The sequence below is a fragment of the Hemitrygon akajei genome, chromosome 19 (genome assembly GCF_048418815.1).
Source record: "Hemitrygon akajei chromosome 19, sHemAka1.3, whole genome shotgun sequence".
In the NCBI taxonomy this organism is placed as follows: domain Eukaryota; kingdom Metazoa; phylum Chordata; class Chondrichthyes; order Myliobatiformes; family Dasyatidae; genus Hemitrygon; species Hemitrygon akajei.
In genome coordinates, this window is record NC_133142.1 from 75,817,926 (window position 1) to 75,835,630 (window position 17,705).

Below are 17,705 nucleotides of genomic sequence, written 5' to 3' on the forward strand. Positions count from 1 at the left end.
ATTAAACAAAAGGTTAATTCTAGCATTTATTGAATCTATAAATATAGTATGACACGTCAGAAAGCTGTGAGTGTGCCTCACTCAAAGGTGCATAATATTACAGTGAGAAGCCAATAGAAACTTAAACCCCTCTGAGGACCTTTCCTTTTGGTCAAAAGGAAATTCCCAATGGTAAAACGCAACTGGGATGTTCAGTGCCACATATAAAATAGTGGAGGAACTCCACAAGTCAAGCAGTTTTCCTGGAGGAGAGATGGTCTGATTCATTGCAAGTTTTCCAGAAATGTGAAGTTGTAGTTGACCTAAACAGAATCAAACTAAGCAAAGATATTGCATTGAGTGATACCGATATTAACATGGTAAGCTCATTTGGACGATTGATGGGGAAACTGTTGTAAACTTACACTAAGGTGCTGTTGAGAATCAGCAATTCTTTGTAGATAACTTGAGGCTCAGCTGACAGTTGAAAAGGGGTTTGTTTAACTGCTGGAATTATCGTCCACAAGGAAATGTTACTAAAATGTTACACATTACCATGGCACCCAAATATCAAAACAGGTAATGTAGCAGTTAGCGAGTACTATACCATTAGGGGCATCGCAGTATAGTGAACGGTGAACAAGGCAGTTATTGCAACAAGATATGAACAGTCTTATGGAATGGGCAAGCATGGTGCAGATGAAACTTACTACAGAGTGGAGAAAACATTACATGACACTGTGTTTGGAGCTGGAGAGTAGAAAGGTGTGGATGTGATTGGCCTGAGGGAAAACATCTTGAAGATCACATGTTGAGGGTGCGATTGGGACCCCAAAAATAAAAGTAGCCTTAGTTGATTTCATCTTAATTAAATTTGGATTTTGACTCGTTCAAGGGAAAAAAAATTGCATTGTTAGTCAAAGGAATTAATTGTCTTTATTTTGAGGAGAAAGATATCACCAGACAACCCATTTAAAATGAAGTTGACAGCCTGAGGTTGAATCCTAGGTCTGTGCTGTCACCCTCTACTTGGAGAGCAACATTTGTTTGTTGGTGGTGGTGTTCCGTAGAAAGGATGCTAGTAGGCAGCCATTGATCCCAGGGGATCATGGGTTTGTACCTCTGGACTGTGTCCTCTCCAGGACACAAGCCTGGGTCGGAAGATTTGAAGAACTAGCTGCTGCCCATGCAGTGGGTTCCCCCTCTCCACGTCACTGATCTTGACCGGGGAAGGCAAGTGCCTATATAGCTTGGCACCAGTGTTGTTGCAGAGGTTGCCAGATTGAAGTTGAGTTGTGAACAACATCAAACTGTTTTAGGGACCCCGGCTCCAGATTTCTTCCTCAGGGTTTACTCCTGAAGCCTTTCCCATGAGTGGGTATGGCCGCAAGGTTTAAAATCAGAGCTTTTCTTCTAGGTTGGCCGTCATCCAAGGCTGACAAGCCCCACGTCTTAAGTAACAGGTTTTGAGGGGCCAGTGGTCCGTCTTTGCCCATTCTCCTGTCAATAGAAACAGTTCCGCCAGGTCTAGTAGCTAAGCCACATGTGAAGGCCAAGAGTTGGACTTGGTTGTCAGAAGCCGTTAGAGTTACACACCGTTTGGAGCACGGTATAGGTAGTGGAAGCTTATTTCCACTACCACCCTATGACCACCTTAGGAACCTAGAAAGGATAAATAATCTAAATATCTCCTAACAATCGCTGACACTTGAAGAATGATTCATTGGTATAGTCATCAATTAATTGTACGTTCCTACACTGTGGTGAAATCTCAAGTAATTTTAAATATAAACTTGAATATAATTTTGTGAGAATTTTGACTAAATTGTTGGATTCTGTTGTTTTAATCCTAGATTCTTTTGGAAGTCAGGAAAGAGGCACAAAACTTGCTGCTTCACGATCAATTTTGCTTTGTTCTATCAACAATTGAACAGACAATAAGAGGACAACTTAGCAAAGAGAGAGAAAAGATGGTGCCAAACTTAGAACAACTTTTTTTACACCACAGAAATGGGGGAAAAATGTCATTTAAGTTTGGATAAGAATTAACCAATTAGAAAGATATTCAAATACTGCAGTGCCAGGTTAACCAATGAGAAAGCAGTTATTCAAATAGTGCAGAACAAAGAAGCTTGCAGAGCTTTCCAGAATTATAATGTGTTTAGCCACAAGAAGCATATTAAAATGTTTTTATGCATATGAAAACTACTTAAACATAAGCAGAATTAATTGTTAAACTGGAAAGAAAATAGCAATTAATCAGTGCAGTCTAAGAATTAAAATATTAAACAGTCAGATCCAAAGCTAATATTTTAGGGGAATTGTAAGTATTTTGATGGAGACAACAAAAGCAAAATGCTAGGAATATTCAGCAGGTCAGGTAGCAGCCGTGGAAAGGAAAGCATCAGGCTGGAAGGAAGATCATTGATCTAAGCTGTCGCTTGTTCCCTCTCCAGATGCTGTATTTATAGCACTGTTTAAATTTCCATTTTGCACTTTGGTCTCTGGTAAGTTTTAAAAATAATATGCCTGTTTACTTGTGTATGGTGAAGCTGCATCATAGGGCAGAGGTAGTGGTCTAATTGAAGGCCATTACTATGAAGTTTAAGCTTTGTGTTCAGCTAAATATGCGTTTTGAAGTTGCCTCACTAAAGCCAGCTTTTAGCTCCTAACAAATAGCTGTTATACATTCTTTTAACTTGTCCAGTTTCTCTGTCGCTATAAGTTCTGCCTCGATATAATTGAATAAATCAGTAATGGAAGTTTTGACCGTGTTCAGTTTTGAGTATGATGTAAACTTGTCCATGAATTTTCTTTGTCTCAACTTTGTTTCAAGCTATTGCAAATACTTAACATTGCAACTTCACTATAATCATTGGCATCATTGCAAAGTCAGGAGATGAACATGTTAATGCTTTTGTTGGGAAGGATTGTATCAACACAGATTTGATAAATTGCACAAAGCATTTTTTGTAATGTCCAAACACATTTTATTCCTAATGTAGCAAAAATAGTTTTGCACATGAGTACATTTCATATTATTTGAACAATTCAATATGCTTAAAAACTGAATGGGTTTTAAACATGGTTGTTTATGACAGTGGGCATGGTTTTCGTCTAGAGTTGGGTGCTCAGGCATATGCACCCTTGTACCATGAAGCTTTGAGAAATGACTCCTCCTATAAACCTTGCCCTTCCAGAACTCTTTTGGGCTATTTTCCTGTTGATTTAAATAATGTTTAGCACAGTTCAGTCTGGTACTTGTGATTAGGTTGCTTATGGGTTATCTCACATGAGATGCAAGCTAAAATTGTTTATGGGGAATGATTCAATTTTTTGATAATGGAAAACTTGCATAGCTTATCTGATTTTACACTGAGTGGAACACAAGTGTGAAATGCTGGGCCTCCACTCTGTTGGCTGCTATCCATTTCATTCGTCATTTTGGCATCTGCTTTGGCTTCATGTTTCACAAAACTACTCCCTGAAAGACACATCGAGTCCCAAAAGATTTTTCAGTGCTATAAAACTTGGAAATTCATAAATATGAACTTTGTATGTGATTTTTTTAATTGAAATTTAATTCTCTTGACATCCATGACTGGTTGGCAAGCTCACATTTAGAGCTCCAGATTAGAAATTTAACGATAACAAGCAAAAGAGTGTCTAATGTGTGGGAAGAATTGCAGATAGGTTAGAGTTTGAGATTTTGTGTAGAAGGTGTCAGGGCAGATCATTTCCGATTCTGGATTTCCCAGTTTATGGCCACTAACCTACCAAGTACTGTAGAACTTTGTCATCTGGTGCTCGCAGTTAGTGCCAACTCCAAGCATTAAGCATAACTAACTTTTTAACAAGTGTAAGATTCACTATCATCATATCATGAACGGGATTTTGACAGAATATTTTAGTGAAAGGATTAATGTTTGATGTCTCCAGGCCTGTATTCACTGGAGTTCAGAAGCATGAAGAGGGATCTCAGAATATTGAAAAGCCTAAGTAGAGTGAATGTGGAGAGGATGTTTTCTATAGTGGGGGGAGTTTAGGACCAGATGGTACAGCTTCAGAATAGAAGGACATCCCTTTAGAAAAGATTAATTTCTTTAGCCAGAGGGTGATGAATCAGTGGAATTCAGTGCCAAAGATGGCTGTGGAGACCAAATCATTGGGTATATTTAAAGTTGACGTTGATAGGTTTTGACTAGTAAGGGAGAAGGCAGGAGAATAGGGTTAAGAGGGATAATAAATCAACTGTGATGAAATAGCAGAGCAGACTCGCCGGTCCAAATGGCCTATTTCTGCTCCCATGCTTTATGGCCTTAATTGTAACAGAACTGATCAAACCAAATGTTGAGAAATTTCCATGTTCAGGAAATCATCAAATCCAATTTCTGTAGGGCTCAAGGTGAGTGTGGTGTCTGCTTCTGTACCTTTTGTGATTTTTCCTTTAATTTCATGGTTAACTTTTTTCATATCTTCATTTATCCTTGAGCTTTGATAAGTAATTTAAACTTTAGTAAAAATATATGAATGTCTTCTGCCCACTGTGACAGTGCATTTCTTAAAATTGCCAATTTTCAACTTGCAAGTGGATGACATAGTTTTAAAAGGAACATTGCAGAGTTTGTGTATGCATAGGAGAAAATTGCAACAGTCATAGAGCTAGGGTCACTAATTTAATGGGCTGTCGACTTGTCTTTGAAGTGGAGATAAATACAGGTGTTTATGGGTTCATGTTGTTGCTGCTAGGAAAGTAACAGAACCTTTTAGAGGACATCAATTTACAAATTTAATACTGAGTTAAATGAGTGAGCATAGCTGTTTACATTGAGTGCGTGTGTGTGTGTGTGTGTGTGTGAGAGAGAGAGAGGGGTTAATATAGAGAAGTAAAATTATTTGTAATTAAATTATTAAAAATGTAATTTTTCAAACAATGCCCTGTTATATTACAGTGCTTTTAATGTCTGAGTAGAATTTGCGGTATTCTGATGAAGCAACAAAGTGCACCCAAAGTGAGGGAGAGGGCAGTGTGAAAACACTTTATAATTATATAACATATTATCCCTCCATAGCTTTGTAGCCATTAATTTTTTTTGTGCAAACTCTATTTTATGAGACTGATAATTTATGTAGGACAAAGTCCAGAAAATCTGTCAGAGGCAAAGGCAATAAATACCACTGGAATAAAGTGAGGTACAAATCCAGAGCAGAGTACTGGGAGGTTTCCAACTTGGAGGGTAGAAGCGAATAAAACCATTTTGGGTTTTGTCTACGTATTTATAAATAATGCTTCTGACAAACTTGACATCTCTGTACTGCACGTACATAACTGTCTGAAGCTTGGTCTTGGATGGAGGTGGAAATTAGTGTCGATGGAACCTGATTGCTGCTGAGTGGAGCTAATGGTTTATGATACAGTTCCAGGAGGAGTATGGCACTTGGAGGAATACACTTTGACCAGACATAATACAAAATTCATAATGGTTGCTATTATGTCTTATTTTCAATATAATTGGCCTGCTTTTGGTGCGGGAGTACTTGTGTCGTCACACTTTCTGTTACAGCAGCAAATGTAGAATACAGTTTATGGTCACTGCAGGAACCCTCCCACTATAGGAAAAATCCTCACCACATCCACTCTGTCTAGGTATTACAATATTTGATAGGTTTCAGCCAGATCCCCTCTCATTCTTCTGATCTCCAGTGAAGACAGGCCCAGAACCATAAAACACTCCTTGTATATTAACCCTTTCATTCCCAGGATCATTCTCATGAACCTCCTCTGGACCCTCTCCAACACCAGTGCATCTGAGATGTGGGGGCCAAAACTGCTCGTAATACTCTGTGGTCTGACCAATGCTGTCTAAAACCTCAGCATTAAGTATTACATCCTTGCTTTTGTATGCTAGTCCTCTGGAAATCGATGCAAACATTGCATCTTCCTTCCTTGTTACTGACTCCATCTGCAAGTAAACCTCTTATTGGAATTTAGAATTTAAATCTTGCATCCATCTCACAACATGAGGGAGTAAAAATCTTTGTTATGACTCTGTTGCGATGTACAGATGTGTATTTAAAAGACTAATGGCTTGTAGAAATGAGCTGTCCTTTAGCCTGTGGGTCCTGGCTTCAATGCTGCGATCCTGCTTGCCGGGTGGAAGCAGCTGAGACAGTTTATGGTTGGGGTGACTGGTGTCCCTGGTGATCTCCCAGGCCGCCTTTACTCACCTGCTGCTGTCCTCAAAGGAGGAAAGTTTATATCCACAGATGTGCTGGACTGTCCGTACCACTCTCTGCAGTTCACAGCAATCAAGGCTGGTACAGTTCCCGTACCAGGCGCTGATACAGACAGTCAGTTATGCTCTCAATGGTGTCCCTGTAGAAGGCCTTGGGGATCTGGGGGCCATGCTGAACTTCAGTCGGTCTGTACAGTAAAGGTGAGATCATCGGTGATGTGTATACCGAGGAAATTGAAACTACTCAGCCTCTCAACTGCAGATCCACTGATGTTGATTGCACCAAGCCTGTCTCCATTCCTCCTGTAATCCACAGCTCTTTTGTTTTTTGGATATTGAGGGAGAGGTTGTTATCCTGGCACCACTGTGTCAGGGTGTCAACCTCTGCATAGGCTGGCTAGGGAATCCTGCACCAGTCCCTTTGCACCTCGTATTTTTTGAATTTTTTCCCCATTTAGAAAATAGTCCACATTTATTACTTCTGCAAAAGTGCATAACCATGCACTTCCTAGACAAAGACCACTTTTTTGCCCATTCTCCCCAAACAGTCCTCCTGCAGACATCCTGCTTCCTCAACACTACCCGTTCCTCCAGCTATCTTTGTATCATCCACAAACTTGGCCACAAAGCGTTTGATTCCTTCGCCAAAATTGACATGTAATGTGAAAAGAAGTGGTTCCATCAAGGTCACCTGCGGTGCATCACTAGTCAACCAGAAAAGGCTCCCTTTCTTCCCACTGTTTGCCTCCTGCCAATCAACCAATCCTCGATCCATGCAAGAATATTTACTGTAATACCGTGGGCAGTCTCATGCAGCAACTTGTCAAGAGGACTCTGAAAATCCAAGTACACAACATCCAGTGGTTCTCCTTTATCTATCCTGCTTGTTATTTCCTCAAAGAATTCCAACAGAGTTGTCAAGCAGGGTTTTCCCTTAAGAGAAGAAAACCATGCTGACTTTGACCTATTTTATCATGTGCCTCCAAGTACCCTGAGGCCTCATCCTGAACAACTGACTGCAAACTTTCTCCCCAACCACTGAGGTAAGACTAACTGACCTATAAATTCCTTTCTTCTGCCCCCCTTTCTTGAGTGGTATGACGGTTGCAAGTTTCCTCGACCAGCTGCCACTTTTTTTTTTTAGCCCTATCACTCTGGTTCCCATCCTCCTGCCATATTAGTTTTAAGCTGTCCCCAGCAGCTCCAGCAAACCTGCCCACAAAGATATTGGCTCCCTTTGGGTTCAGGTGTAATCCATCCCTTTTGTACAAAAAGAGAACCCAGTGATTCAGAATTCTGTAGCACAGGCAGCAATCCAAAGATCAGTACCCTGGAGGTTTTGATTTTCAGTTTTTACCCAACTCTCTTGATTTTCTCTTCAGGATCTCCTCCCTTTTCCTGAGAAGAGAGGAATTAAAATGGTTGATCACTGGAAAATTCCACTTCTGGTGGATGGGCTGGAGTTTTGTGTTGAATTGCTTTGCATTTTTTGTAGAGGAAGGCAAGCACTGTTCAGTACCACAACGTGCATCATTGAGAGGAAAGATCCAGCACGCTTGAAAAGAGCTGTCTGTTCTGCATGGTTCATATTGTCAAAAATAATTATGGTTGATAAACCTCCCTGCCAATGGACATGAGGCTTGGAGGCAGATGAAGAAATTAACCCATAAGATTTGTCTTGGGTTGTGTATATCCTACATTGTTTGTCTCAGCACATTGTCAGTAGCTAATCTGACCGATATTCCCAATGGTCATGTTGCTTGTAGAGTTGATCATTATTTATTTTGAGATACAGCGCGCAACTTCCATCCCTTGCAGCTGTGTTGATAACAATGCACTGACTTAATAGCTGAATCATAGGTCAGTTAAATTTGCAGTGACCATTTGGCCTACTTATTGGTATGTCTTTAGACTGTGGAAGGAAGCTGGAGTACCCAGATGTAACACACACGTTCCATGAGGAGGATGTGCGGAATTGAACCAGTCCCTACTCCACCCTGAACTGTACCAGCATCACGCTAACCTCAACGCTACAGTGGTGCCCCTTGTTGGGTTGGGAGTTTGCAGAAACTCTCAGCAAATTGTTTGTGTTTTTTAACATCAAAGATACCATAAGGGTAATAGAGTAAAGGTGAGTTTACTGAATAATGAAGTAAAAGCTCTAATTTGTTGCTTAAGAGGCAGATAGGGATTGGGCTAATAAACTTAATGCTGAACTTGAGCTCGTAAAGTTCCTTTGTACTGATAAAACTACATTGATTAATCATGATTTGAGAAGAATGCAGTAAGCCACATAAGAGTGAATTTAGCTTTCTAAAAACAGCTATCCTTGGAGTCGCAATGAATCAGTGCTGTTTTTTATTGCTGAATGTGTGCCACGCAGTGGTCAGATTGTTTTCAAATTACACTTATTAAGAAACTGAGCAGATGTTGGAGAGAATTGTTTTAATTTTGGGCAATTGGTTTAAATCAATAGGTAAATCTGCTCAAGGCAGTAACAGGTGTGTGTGATCATTTCAGTTCAGCAGGTAGCTTGTAATAGAAGATATTCTCTTCAGTTTTTGTAAGGGGAAACGGGCATGAGAGAAAGTGGTCTGTACCACAACAATGCTGGTGATTGACTTCAGGAAAGGGGGGCAGTGCACATGCTCGTATTGACGACAGCAATGCAGACTTTGAGGATTGAGAGCTGCTTGTTTAGGAGTGAACATCAATACCTTCCTTTAGTCCATTCACAGAGATGAACATTAATGCATTCTTCTGGTCCATTCACAGAGATGCTCTGTTCCAACATGTACCAGTGCCCCCTCTTTCCCATCCTTTCCCCCATAATTGGGTAGCAGATACAAAATCCTGAAAACACATATCACCGAGCTTCTATCGGGCTGTTAGAAGACTGTTGAATGGTTGGTTCCCTAGAAACGTGAAGTGGACTCTTGACCTCACCATCTACATTGTAGCTCGTGGTCTACCTGCACTGCTTTTTTTCTGTAGCTGTTTCATTTTGTTCTGAATTCTGTCATTTTAGTGTGTACTACCTTAGTGGACCGTGTAATGAATTAATCTATATGAACAGTATGTAAAACAGTTTTTCCAGTGTACACCCTATCCTCATTATATGCGTCTTCAGACAATGTGGATTCACAGTTATGTGAGGAACCTATTTCTAACAGCGTCTCCTTATATGCATCCAAAACTCAGTTTTGCGAGGAGCACTGCTTTCCTGCCAATACAAGTCACGTACGCACGTCTCACAATCTCACTCCTGCCAGTCTCGCATTGGTTTTGGCAACGTATGGATGTGCGATCTTGTGCTCTTAAACTTTTGTTTTTACCTACGGTGCATTGATTTTGTGCTTGAAATATTTAACTATGCCTCCTAAGTGCCTGATGTCCTGTCCTGAGCCATCAGCCGAGTGGCAGAGAACCACTTTAACACTTGAAAAAAGTTAGAAATTATAAACAGTGCGGCATCAGGTGAAGGGAACGCAGCTCTGGGGTGCTACTGCCGGGAACAGAACCTTGCCTTTAAAGTTCTTTTGTTGCTTGACAATGCACCAGCCCATCCTAAACATTTGGACAGCATTCATCCTAACATAACAGTGCGTTTCCTGCTGCCTAACACAACATCGCTGATTCAACCACTCGACCAAGGTGGTGATCCACATTCAAGGCGTATTTTTTACAGTGAACTGTCTCTCAGATGCTGCAAGCAACAGACAATTCTGAAAATCCCGGGAGTTTACCAACAATGAGGGAATGGTGGAAATTGGAACACTTGGCACAAATGGACGCAAGTTTAGAACGGAGTCAGCATTTCAGTCGTTCCCTGCCATCAACCCTTCTTCCCTACAAGCAAATTTATGCTGAAAAGCAAAATGCTGTCAAGCAAACAACCCTCACCACTTTCTTCAAACTGGTGTCATCTGCTGCTGCTGGGAGTTCTGTGAGTCTTCCTTCACCCCTTGCTGTGCTTGATATGATCCTGACGACCACAACCATCCACCTCATCCATGTAAAGCTGCCCGACACCACAACAACCACTCATCTCCCGGAGTGAACACACCTGCCACTGTTGGTGAGTACTGTACACCCCAGGATGTTAACTTTCTATGATTTATTTCATTGAATATTACCTTAAATTGATTAAATATAATACGAATGTTGCCTTGTGGTACTGCTTTTGTGTCGTATTGTTATGAAAATGTGAATAAATTACAGATAAAACATATTTAGGGAACCCTCTGGAACACATCCCTATTTTCTCTATTTAAATAATTATTCACATTATGCGTCGACTGCGAAGAACGTATTCCCCACATAAAACGAGGATAGGGTGTACCTCAGTGCATGTAGCAATAATAAACCAGTTCAATTAGGTTACAGGCTACACGTGTGAATCTGCAGATGCTGGAGATAAATAAAAACAAAATGCTGGCAGAACTCAGCAGGCCAGACAGCATCTGTGGGAGGAGGTAGTGACGACGTTTCGGGCCAAAACCCTTCATCAGGAGTGAAGTAACATGGGATGGTCGAGGGGGGATAAGAATTGGGGGGAGGGATGAAGTAGAGAGCTGGGAAGTGATAGGCTGAAGGGAAATGGGCTGGGGGAAGGTGGAGCCCCCCCAGCCCTACCTTTCTTTCTCTTTTATTTCCCATAATTCTCCACCTTCCTGAGTTCTGCCAGCATTTTGTGTTTTTATTAGGTTACAGGCTGCTGTTTTAAAATTTTATTTAGAGATAAAGGGTAGAACTTCAAGCCCCACTGCCCAGCAATCCCCAATTAATCCTAATCACAGGACAATTTAGCATGAGCAGTTAAGCTGCCTGATATGTCCTGACTGTGGGAGGAAGCAGGAGCACCTGGAGAAAACCCACACATTCCAGAGGGAGAATGTACAGAGGATGCTGGGATTGAACTGAGTTCAGACGTCCTGAGCTGTAATATTGTCATGCAAATTGCTACGCTACCATGGTGCTGTGGTAATGTGGTAAGATGTTTTTTGGCAGAAGAGACTTCCTGGACGATATCTTTGTAACTGGGTATGCAGCATTTGAAAAATCTCAATTGTACGGTGTTTTGCATTTCTCATTAGCTTGTGAAGATTCCCAACAAATAGCCATGACTGTAGAGGGCAAGAAACTACCCAGATCCTTCTGATGACAAATTGGCATTAAATGGTGAATTGCTGTATTGTTGATTCACTGAGCAAGCTAATGAAGGTCTTTGTGAAATTGATTTATTCCAGTTTAAGTTGTGGAATAATGGACCAAATACTGGACTGTAATTTGTAGCTTAAGTGTATCTGTACTTTAAATTTATAGCACTCGAACTCAACACGACCCCAATTCTTGTTGGACTAACGGCAACACAGAATGAAAAGTTGTGCCTACCAAAGGAAGACTGAGTTATTGTACAGTTTACATAACCCATTTGAATTAATGAGGGAACATGAACTAAGTTGGGTGCACACAATGCTGGAGGAACTTACTAGGTCAGGCAGCATCTATGGAAATGAATTAACAGTTGACATTTTGGGCTGAGACCCTTCTTCAGGACTGGAAGGAAAAGTGGAAGATGTCAAATTAAAAAGATGAAGTGAGGGGAAGAAGGATAGCTCATTGTATAACCAGATACAATAGACGACCCCAGCAGATTTGCAGGTGAGTGTTGCCTAACTTGAAAGGACTGTTTGGAGCCCTGAATGGAGATGAAGGAAGAGGCGAATGGGCAGGTGTGGCGTTTTGGCCATTTGCAGGGTTAGTGGCGAGTGATGAACTGTGTTTCTTTCAACCTGCTGGGGTCATCTGATGTAGCCTCCTCTACATTGAGACCCATCCTAAATTGGGGTCCTTTTTTTTTCGAACACATTGCTCCATCTGCCAAAAGCATAAATTCCTGGTGGCCAAACATTGTAAGTCTGGATCCCATTGCGGTTCCAATTTGTCGGTCCGTGGCCATGATGAGGCTACCTTCAGGGTAGAGGAGCAATACCTTGTATTTTGTTTCGGTAGCCTCCAACCTGATGGCATGCGTAGTTAAGTGTTTTCTTCCCCCTTCCCTTCCCTCTTCTATTCCCCGCTCTGGACTCTTGCCTTTTCTCACCCGCCTATCACATCTCACTGGGCCCTCTCCTTCCCTTTGTTCTACGGTCCACTCTCCTCTCCTATCAGATTCCTTCATCCCCAGCCCTTGCCTTTCCCATGCACCTGGCTTCACCTATCACCTTCTAGCTTGCCCTTCTCCCCCTCCCCCCCATCTTATTCTGGTGTCTTCCCCCTTCTTTTCCAGTCCTGCAGACTTACATGTCCAGCGCCTGCAGAATTTCTCATATTTCTGAAATAAATTCTTCAAATGAGATGAGCATTGGGAAAGCTAACTACTTGGGTTTGAGGAAATGTTGGACATCAAATTTGAAAACAGTAATTTTTTTTTATCGTAAGTGAACTGAAGTCCATGCCTTGTAATGGGAAGAGTGCAGTTGTATTTTAAAAACCTGATAGGAGTCTGACCAGGATATTATACAAATTGTTTTTTTTCCAGCCTAAAGAAAACTACAGATTAAGTTATGTACAATGAGTCAAAGAATATGAATAACCTTCAGTTTGGGCTTACTGGACTTTATTCCATTTCTGCCTCTTTTTTTTTTCTGAGCCGTTTAAGGCTTTTACCAGGAATGAATTAATTTCAATTGAAGTATTTTCTTTGCAGGCCAAAGGAGCTGTTGCAAAGGCTAGCATTTGTATGGCCAGGGTTTCTGGGGGAAGTAAGTGCTGTTAATGATCCGAATTGCAGTGCTCTGGGAGAGAGTATTCCATTGCAAGCTAGGAAGTATTACCACAGTGGCAGCATTTCTATTTCAAGGTGGTCAGTATTTTTCCAACAGTAAGGGGCAGGTTGTGGCTGGAACTTGTGGAGAGCTCTATAATAGAAGGTCCTGAACTGGCACAAACTCCATGCCTGCAATTTCTCCTGTAACTATGGACAAATTCTTCATGAGAAGAACTACCTAATTGTAGGCTAGAGTTGTTCACGCTTCACTCCTGTAAGTGAGGGGACGAGACCTACTCTTTCCCCTCCATTCATATTCTGAGGAATGCCCCGACAAGGTGGTGGTAGAGGCAGATACATTAGTGACATTGAAGAAACTTAGATAGGCACATGGATGATAGAAAAATAGAGGGTTATGTAGGAGGGAAGGGTTAGATTGATCTTTGAGTTGGTTAAAAGGTCAGCACAACTCTGGGATGAAGGGCCTGCACTGTGCTGTAATCTTTGGTTTCACTGAGATATGCAGCTCATCAAACAATTTCATTAAACTCACTGCTTTTGTAAATATTGAAGACTTCGGAAGCACTGCTAGAAATGTTACAGAAAGTTGTTGCAGTTTATGCTGTAGATACAACACACTAAGGGAGAATTAGTGCAATTGGGAAAGTTGGGAGAATGGGCATCAGTCTTCATTGAAGGTCTGTGGTGGAAGGGATGAGCTGATTTAAGTTCCTGAGCGTTAGCATCTTGGAGGGTCCATCTTGGACCTAACATATTGAAGCATTTACAATAAAGCACATGCTGGTGGCTCTACTACATTAGGAGTTTGAGGAGATTTGGTATGTCAGCAAGGATTCTTACAAGTTTCTGAAGATATATGATCATTAAAGATAATAGGGGAGGAGGTACAGGAACCTGAAGGCCCGCAGTCACTGTTTTAAGAACAGCTTCTTCCCCTCTGCCATCAGATTTCTGAACGGTCCTTCAACACCATCTTGTATGTCTTTTATACTATCCGTTCATATTTGAAGTTTTGTCATGCATTATACTGTGGCTGAAAAACAAATTTTGCAACATACAGTATACCCATGAGTTCAACCTGATTCTGAAGTTACTGCCCCACCAACTCTGACTGAACAACTGCTTTCATGTGCATGACGATGACCTTGATCTGTTCATTTTTCCCCTTTCTCACGTGCACACAAGAATTTGGTTTATTTACCTCACCAGCTGTCTGAGTCAGCATCTTCAACTTTTAGATTCCTTTGTCCTAGTTCACTACTGGATTTATCAGAGGTGGACTTGTTGTCCTTTGCACAAAAAGTATTGTTCAAGTTGCCTGCATTGGAATTAAAGTTGGGCATATGTAATATGGCAGGTAGCAGTGTTATTTATGGTTATGAATTAGTAATTGAATGACTTCCTTGCCCAAGGCTCCGTTTGCTACCCCGGTGTGGTTTTCTTGCATGTCTGAGGTACAAGATAAAGTGCAGTGATGTGCACTTGACACCATATGGGTTGGAGTGGAAACTGTCACATTTCCTGTTTCAGTTGATTTTAATTCTGAATGGACTTTCTTTTCAAAGAGAGGTGTATATATTAACCCTAATACTGCATGCACACTTTCACAGTACAACATCTTGAAAATGAATTTTTAAAATGAGGGAAGTGAATCTCAGGGTGGTACATGGTGACATGGATGTACTTTGATAATAAATTTATTTTGACTTTTTAAAACAGTGTTGGAGTTACCCGAAGCCTTTGAAATCAAAACAGAACTTGGATTGTTAGGAATTGTTTTATTTTGATATTTTGATTATTTTGGAATTTGTGAGTGTAACTTGAGGTGATGTCTATCCAGTATAATTTTCACTTTAAGACAGAGCTTAAGTGCTTAATAGATAATGCCAGTTTAAAGGGAAGATTAAAGCGCAGGCAGTATTGGAAACATTGATCAAGAGCTCAGCTAGTATGAGTGGTTTTAAAGGAGAGGATTACAGAATGCAGATACTTGTGCATCAATAACCTGCTGCCATAATTTACCGGTAACTCCTTTTGAACCTGATATCACTTTTGCCGGTAGGAGCTAGAACACCTATGCCAACACCAGGTTCCTCTTCACCATGGAGAGACAAGTCAGATATTCGCAAGCAAATCCTCTAAACATTGCCAATTGCTAACAGTGTGGTCCCTTCTACACAGGTGAGACCAGATGTAGAACAGGCAAATGTTTCATGCACTTGTGCTCTGTAATGGCCAAATAGAAGGGCCATTTGAATTCCCTTTCCCAATTCCATATTAACATATGTTCTTTGCCTTCTCCATGTTCAACATGAGGCCAAATGCAAACCAAACAATTGCTCATTTTCCACTGGGGTATTCTACAACCCAGAGGTAACACAAAATGCTGGCAGAACTCAGCGTGCAATGCTATGAATATTTGAACTTGCAGTTTCAGGTAACCTGCAACCCCTTCCCGCCAGACACGCCCCCCCGGCTTCATCTGCTCATTCCTTTCTTTTTGGTTTTTTTAGTCCTCTCCCTCATCAGATTTCAGAATCTGTTGCCCATTGTTGTCTCCAATGATCACCTTCCAGCCTCTGTCTCTACCTCCAACCAAGCCCCTACCTGGTGCCATGTACTCTTCATCCGCTTCCTCACTTAATTTCATCCACTGTCTGCTCGTTCCTGCCTTTCCCTCTTTGTTCTGCTTTGTCCTGGTTCTTTTCCCTTCATACTCTGTCCTGGATTGCTGAATTTGTTTTTTTTTTTGCAGAGACACCTTAGGGGTGGGGGGGGGGGTGTTGCGGTTTCAACACCATATTCATTTATTAAGATAGACTGCAGAGTAGACCCTTCCAGCCATTTGAGCCACATGGCCCAGCAACCCATGATTTAAACTCTAGCCTAATCATGGGGTAATTTATAGTGAACACATAACATACCAGCTGGTACTTTGGGCTGTGGGCAGAAAGCAGAGCATGTGGAGGAAACCCACACGTCACAGTGAGAATGTGCAGAGGTGGGAACTGAACGTGGGTCGCTGGTACCATAAAGTGTTTTGCCTTTTGGTACTGCACCGCCCCAATAATCTGGACAAGAGCAGGTGCTTGCCTTCACGAAGCAGGGCATAGACTGTTAAAGCCAAGGCAATGTGTTGCAACCATTCAGAGCATTGAGTAGACTGCATGGAGGGTTGTGCACAGTTCTGATAGCCACACAATAGGAAAGATATTTTGCACTGGAGAGAGAGCACACAAGATTTGCAAAAGAGTTATGTGGAGAGATTGGATAGACTGGGTTTATTTTGCTTTGTGTGAACAAGGCTGAAAGGTGACTTGCTAGAGATGTGTAAAATATTACACAACATAGTCAGTTTTCTTCATAATAGGCCATCAGATGCAAGAGGGAAGTTGTTAAACGAAAAGGAAAGATTTTTTACAGTTACTGGCATCTAGAACACACTGTTAGAGGATGCTATAGAATCAGGTCCTAACATTATATTTAATAGATATTTAGACACCTAAATAGGCAAGGCTTAAAAGGATTTGGATATGGCAACCAGATAATAATGTCAGCATCGGCGCTAGTCCATGATTCTTTGCCGAATGATAGGCCCTAATTCAGATCTATCCAGTTTTAACTCACTCAAATTCATTTTCATTCAATTGCACACATGTATAATCACCAAACGAGATAACGTTTCCCCAGAGCAAGGTGCACAACACAGTAGAAGTATCTCACACACACAACACACACAGTGATATTATCCGCAACATTTCCTCTAACTTTTGTTTACAGGTGTGCTGACCAACCAGTGTTTCCAGTAGAATTTTTTTTTACATGGCCTGAAAACTGCAACACTTTAATAAAGCATTATATAAAATAAAATTCCAACTGCATGGCAACAAAGGCTATATGCATGGGAGTGTTTCAGTTACTGTGCAGCTGGGATAGAATATTGACCACAAATAAATTAACAAATAAGGTGCAGATATGAAACAAGTTATAAAGTAAACATTGTAAACCAGTGCCTCAGGGAGTTCAATAGTCTTCCGACCTGAGGGAAGTTGTTTTCCACCCTAACAGTTCCTGTCCAAACACTTGTTCCCCTTTGTAATGGGTGTGTGTCAAGGCTGTTTTCCCCCCATGCTCACCTCAGGTGGTCAGTAGCATCATTGGCAGAAAGGAAACTCATTTTGCTTTTGATTGGGCAGGTCAAATTTGCACAATCCAGGGTGCTGGAGCATGTTGTATTTTTACTTGAACTTGCAACCTCTGACCTATGTTGTTGGTTCAGTTCCTGTGGAGGTTATGATAATCCTACTCCATGGTTCAGAGCTTTAATTTTCTGGAGTCATGTTTACAGAATGTTTTAATGGCTTCAAACAGATGTATGTGTCGCCATTTATGTAATCATTTGTTTAAAAATAATGGCAAAAATTTGGGAATTGTGGAAGAGACAAAATTTAATTAGGAACAAGATCCTTTAACTATAAAGGACACCAAATCTATTTGAACCTGTTCTGAAATCAGGTACACAATAGACTCTGCAGATGCTGGAAATCCAGAATGGCATGCACAAAATGGTAGAGGAACTCAGCAGGTCAGACGGCTTCTATGGAAAAGGAAAAAGAGCTGATGTTTTGGGTCAAGATCCTTTTGTTAATGGTTTATTCCACTGCATAGATCTTGCCTAACTTGCGAACTTCCTCCTC

The 17,705-nt window shown here is 41.1% G+C and overlaps 1 protein-coding gene across 1 annotated transcript in view; it reads left to right on the top strand.

The window, feature by feature from the left end:
• LOC140742084 (guanine nucleotide-binding protein G(i) subunit alpha-2) overlaps positions 1 to 17,705 on the top strand; it is a 338,259-nt gene that overhangs the window by 33,388 nt on the left and 287,166 nt on the right. The gene's annotated exons all lie outside the window — the stretch shown is intronic.